Source organism: Corvus brachyrhynchos, unplaced genomic scaffold, assembly GCF_000691975.1.
Source record: "Corvus brachyrhynchos isolate BGI_N302 unplaced genomic scaffold, ASM69197v1 scaffold61, whole genome shotgun sequence".
Classification (NCBI taxonomy): Eukaryota; Metazoa; Chordata; class Aves; order Passeriformes; family Corvidae; genus Corvus; species Corvus brachyrhynchos.
The window spans coordinates 4,058,648-4,064,707 of NW_008236478.1; the positions used below are offsets into that span (position 1 = coordinate 4,058,648).

Consider the following 6,060-nt stretch of genomic DNA (forward strand, 5'->3'; position numbering starts at 1 on the left):
TACACAAATTTTATTTGGTGCATTAGTGCCAACCACATAGACCTATCCTGTCAGGAGGCATTGACACACTGACAACAGCATTTACCTGCTTGCTATATTCTCTAGAAGCAATAAAACCAAGGGGGTTTTTATTCTCTAGGAGTTGCTTTGTGTACTGAGTTTTCACAGCTGTCTCCCAAGATTTACTTTCTCATTTGAGTAAAAGTAAAAATTGCTTACTAAAGGAGTACTCTGCAGAATACCTCTGCTTATATGCCCAAGATGCCCATGCAACACCTCTAATCTGAAATACTTTGTTACCTCATCCTTTCTGGCAAACAAACAAAGCTTGCAAACTGACAAGTGTCATCTTACCACCAGCCACGTGTGGGCTGTTTTTATGGAGTTTGCACCATAAGCCAAAGGCAGAATTACATCATATGGGTTGCAACCCCTCAGAGATTACTCTCCACTCCATTAACTTCATTAAAAATAGACCATCTGTGTGGCATAATTCTATTTATTCTTTCCAGCTTGCTACTCCATCAGGCTAAATTAAGTGGGCACTGATAGAAAGAACTCTGACCACAAACAAGAGACGAAACACTGGCTTCATGCAGAGCAGAGGATGGTGGACCAGGCGGGGAATGAGCCACAGTTCATCCTAAATTTCCCACTGTCACTTGCACTGCTTTGCTCTACTGCCCTGCCTACTCTGCATCTGGATCCCTAAGTTAACCAGAAAGGGAACTGCTCAATGCTTTGGATCTGTGCTGTGTCCCACTGAGCTAAATAGGGTACAGAAATAACAGTGTTTGTCTCTACAGGAAGCTGGCTCTGGCTGGGATTCACAGGGATGTCTCTGCTAACAAAGCATTTTTGCCCTGCCAATTTGCATCACAGCCACACGCCAACCTGCAAAACCAAAAATGAAATTTGACCAATTAAATTTTTCTCCAACTGCGTCCTGTTTTGACTGCTTATTTTTTCACATATTTAGGGTGGAAGCCAGGTCCTTCAATACATAATGACAGAAACTGCATATGTTTGCTGAGAGTTTGAGGGTCCTTTGTGATTAGCTGTGATGCCACATTCAGCACATTTTTCATCCAATACTAATTTCTCTGCTGTCATCAAATTGTATTTTATGGCAGCTGCATTTCCCAAATTAAATATTTGGGTCACTTTCAATGCAAAATACCAGATGCACAGAGAAATAGTCTGAACTGCTTTAGATGAGGAAATAGAAAATGTTAATTCTATACTTAACATAGAAAACAGCTTTCATACAAAAAACTACAGCTGCTATTGGAGCACAGTGTTGATACTGATCAAGTGGAGAAACTACCTGGTCTTTGTATTAACTCAGTCCTTTCAAGAGGGAAAGCACTTCTGCTCTCAGCTGGCTTTTCTTGCTCAGCTGATTTCCATTCCAATATTCTCTCTGTCCACAGGAAAACTTTTTTCAGTATTTTAAAAATGCACTTTGGCTTGCTGCTGGTGGTATCACTCTATAGCTGCCCCAGGACCATTCAGACTAAAGAAAGAAAGAGAAATTATTACAGAAGTTTAGAAAGAGACAAGAAGGGAGTCAACAGAGGCAGAGGGCACTTTACGAAGAAGCTTCCCAAGTTGTTTTGAGTCAAAACAAGTAGTGTTGGCTTGTTAGATGAAGCAGGTCAGATAGTGTGTCTTTCAAGCTTTTATGGAAGAAAGTGTAATTTAAGAGGATGTTTGCATGAAGACAGGGTTGCCAAGAGATACAGTCAACAGGGAGACAACTCTCCAGGAACATGTGGCGGCAACGACATGAACATGGTCAGAATACATAGGCAGTGGTTTGTTATCCAAACTGACAGGACTGCATCTGGAAGGCTGCAATGTTTAAAAACAAACAAACAAACAAAAAGCAAACTACAAGAAATGTTTGTTTCTTTTAAAACATGAGAAGTTGCTGCCTATGAGACGTGTAACAACATCAACACATTCAAATGGCAAATAGCACATCAAATCAATTCTTCAAGGGCTGACTCAGATCAGTTAGCCCATATGATGAAAGGGAAACCTTTATTCCCATCTAGTTCAGTGCATCAACTCACTTTAAAACCAGCTTTGAATATTTATTGAATGCTGACACTGAAGCCCACCTGTATAGGCAAGGCTGAGTGTGACACCCCTAGCCCAGGAAATTTCAGGCTCAATAGCTGAGAGACTGGATTCAGCATTTCAGTGACAGAAAGATGAGGCTGGCACATGCCTTGAATGTGGAACCATTTGGGGTTTGATTCTTCTTATTTCAGCTCTCCCTTTCTGTGTTTTTTTAATGACTTTTATGGGAAATAATGGTGAAGAGCTTGAAGGGCTGATAACAGGGGCCTCTGGAGGAGAGGAATAAACACAAAGTCTAGAAATTACCAATCCAAATACTCCGATACCTTTAGGAACGCATAGGAGTAACACAAATGGAATCCATACTCCACTGCAGTGTGATCCGAAGACGACAGAGCAGAGAGGAGCTGGGACAGTGACCAGAGAGAAGCAGCACAGCCCTGCATTGCCACCTTCTCAGCTGTGCACCCACCAGCAGGTTGCCTGAACAAGCTCCAAACATTCCTCTGCTGAAGGAGCTTGATATTGTCAAACATGACAACTTGATAAGGCCTAAAACAGACAGGAGGAGGTATTTGACTATGTCTACAGACTAAATTAGGGGCTTTTGTGAGGTCTTCAAGAAGCTCTCAAAGCCAACATAGTTTAAGATATGTTTACTATGAACACTCTAAGACATGACTTATTAAGTACTGAAACAGCCTCCAAAACATTATGGCCAGCAGGAAAACCATTTGAATCAGGAGAGATGTTAATTAGGAAACTCAACAGCATAACAGACTCCAAGAAACCCCGAGAGAGGCAGGAGAAAGATCCCACTTTCCACATTTGCATTTCACATCTGGGAAATATGTATCATTACATCAACATTGGGAGAAATCCAGAAATAGCAGGAAGGAAAGAAACTTTGAGTTTGGAAAAAAAGGTGAAAGACAGGAGACTGTTTACATTTTGAACAAAGGGAAAGAAAAATGTCAGCATTGTCCAGCTGAGGACTGAGGATGAGGAGCTGAATTCCCAACTCCAAAAATATTTTCAGGTCCTATTCAGAAAGGGGGATGCAGGAATTTGGTGGTTGCTAGCCTTAAACATCTTCTCTGTTTTGGTACTCAAAACCTGCCTCTAGGACCTTCTGCAATAGCTGGGAAACAACTTTCATTTTTTAAACATCCAAAGAAAATATTTCCTTCTTCTATTTTTTTTTCTAATCAGGAGCTTTGCTTCTAACGTTGCAATCAAGAACTGAAATTTCTTTCACCCTATTTTCATCTGCACTCTCACCTAATGCGTCAAAAGGATTTGAGAAAAGCTTTCAAACATTAGGTACACTGTTATCCCAGAAGAAATGGAAAATAAATGGTATGTAGGCGAGTACTCTGGCAAACTGTGACAGTTGAGGAATCCCTGAAGTTTGGTCACATCTCTTGGCAAGATATAGCAATAATTTTGATGGTATCTCAGTCACTCACAGATTGCACAAGAAACTTGGAGAGCTGGAAAGAAAAGGGCGGCAAATCAGTTCTCCTTATTTACCTGCCAGTAGGTTAAAAGAACAAAAATGTATATTATAAATAAATATCCACATACGGTCTAGGGCTTCCCATGATCAATATTTCTGGACACTTATGACAACCCTCTGCTAGCAACTAATGTATTTACCATTCAAAAAGCATTTAAGGACAGTGTTCCCCAGAAACTGAATAAATTCTAGTGACAATGAGAACAGTCAAAGAAAATGATGTTTAATAGTAAAAGGAGCCCAGATTATTTCCCATGTCTTGTTTTTACATTAATTTTTCATCCTAGCCACTTAAATAGCACTACCTAACTTGCCAGTTGACGTAAAACATAAGCCTGATTCCTCATGCGTGTGTGGGTGTACATCCCCTGCACAGACCAGACATACAACACATATTAAATAAATACAGTTGCTTCATTTTTCTCTGTTATTTATATAATGCTGTGAGACAGCATTCACACCAAAGCCCAGAAAATCATCTTACAATAAAACACCAAAAAAGGAAAAAGAAACCAACAGTTTTTCAGTGAAAACCAGTAATGTTGTCTAAAAGTAAATACTAAAGATTCATTTACTGCCTTCTCACTTCATTATCTCATCAAACAGAACAAGCAAAAACTAATAAATATGACACAGAAATGAAATAAGAACAAAAAATGCTGTTCATTTTTTTTTAGTCAAGTAAAAGCAGCAAGATTATCCTGGTTTGTGGATAACTTGTAGTTCTCCAACATTGAACTGCAGCTGAGAAATGACTATTCAGTAGCATTTGTATTGTATGCAAAGTAACCGATAGAGTTTTACTAATGAAGACTAAACTTATCCTAACTCACTGACAAAATACATTGCTGCACGCCCTCAAGCCAGTTCTACAATTCCCAGCTGCTGCAGGCTCTGGGGAAGAAATTTGCCACAAATTGCTGGCTAATCTTACCACTGAATAGCTCATCTTGCTGCTGAGGAGATGATCTGCTGCCTCAGGGGCTTGCACAGCTTAAAACGCTGTGGAGACAAAAGTGATGGATTTTGATCTTTCGGTGTAAGGAAAGATAAGTGCCTCCTGGCTACACCTGAATCTGTGGGCTCCTCTGTCCTGCCATGGTGTCTGTGACCATGCCAGACAGGTGTCACCTGAGCAGCACCCACCCTCTGGTACTGAAAAATGCTTCTTCCAAAAACAGGAGGATGAGGAACCTGAACACCGAAGATTTCATACTTAGAAAATCACAGCTTTCCCTGTATGTAGTTATACCCAGCATCCTACAAGCTGAGGAGGAACAGGGAGCCAATCCAGGGAACGAGAGTCTTTACCTGGGTATGTATCATTGGCAACAGCTCTTCCACTCCACTGCAAGTGCAGAACACTTCCAGAGAGGAAAACAAAACCATCAGTTCAATAAGCTCAGTAGGAAGTACCTTCATTTCCAGTGAAGAAAAACAGAGTGATTAGTTTGGACAGCTACAGTTTTGGTTTTTAAAAATGACACCTTTCCAAATTTCTCCATCCCACAGGCTGGGAGCCCACTTCCTGCAGGCAAGCTGTAGCTTGCAGTTTTACTACTCACAGTCACATCAATGTGTGTCAATTAACACACACAACAATATAGCTCATAAAATATGTATTTTGCTCTCATAAGGCTGCTGCAAAGAAAACCCTTTCCTCTTAGGAAAAAAAATGGAAAAAATTAAAATTTTAGGGTTTTTTTTAATCTGCTTTTTAAAATCTACATGAGACTCTACAAAGATAATCCAAACCGCAGATGTAGTGACCCACCACAGGACAGTAAAGGTAAGAAACTTTTCTTCAATCCTGTGAAGTTTCTTGTTTTAGGTTGGAAGGAAGAAGGGATTTTTCTCTGTTGAATAAAGAGAGCAATAGCACATAATTTCACCTTCAAGTTCTGTGAACAAGAATGAGTACCATCATTCTCTAAATATGCACTTGTGCTAAATGAACAATATGCTCTGAGTGGTTTTTTACTAGTTACAATAGGATCATGATAGAGAAACAAAGTGTCTAAAGTGAGAATGAGAACAAGTCCTAAAACAATGCACAAAAGCATCAATGCTTTCCAGACTAAAATAAACTGTAGCATATTATGAAAAGTTTACATTGAACTGACTTCTTAGTCTCACCATACTAATTAAAACAGTGCTACTTGTCTAATTGCTTCTGTCATTCATAATTTAACAGCAGGTCTACACTACATTCAAAAGTATAGTTAACATTTTATGTACATGTAAAACAGAGTCAAGTGCATGCATGTCACAGTTATGGTCTCTAGGATTAGAGGCACCCTCTTAGGGGTGGTTTAATCTTCCTGTTTAGAATTTTAGGCATTCACCTATCCAGCTAAATATAATCTGATTAATAAAACTCATATTCTTATGATGCCTAGGTCTATTTTCCAGAAAAATGGTCTTTTAAAATGCTCATACTCCAAGAGAGAATA

General features: G+C 39.5%; 1 protein-coding gene across 3 annotated transcripts in view; it reads right to left on the reverse strand.

Annotated features, from left to right (window-relative positions):
• SLC16A12 (solute carrier family 16 member 12) overlaps window positions 1–6,060 on the reverse strand; it is a 34,964-nt gene that overhangs the window by 24,983 nt on the left and 3,921 nt on the right. The window contains exons 1-2 of one of the 3 annotated variants that reach the window (XM_017726011.1): window positions 4,542–4,921; window positions 1–3,581 (exon numbers count right to left, since the gene is read on the reverse strand). The exon at window positions 1–3,581 is cut by the window's left edge and continues 3,978 nt beyond it. The exons of the other annotated variants lie outside the window; for them this stretch is intronic. The gene's annotated coding sequence lies outside the window, so the exon portion shown is untranslated. Of the gene's footprint in view, window positions 3,582–4,541; window positions 4,922–6,060 lie in introns of those variants that run through there. 3 annotated transcript variants of the gene reach the window in all.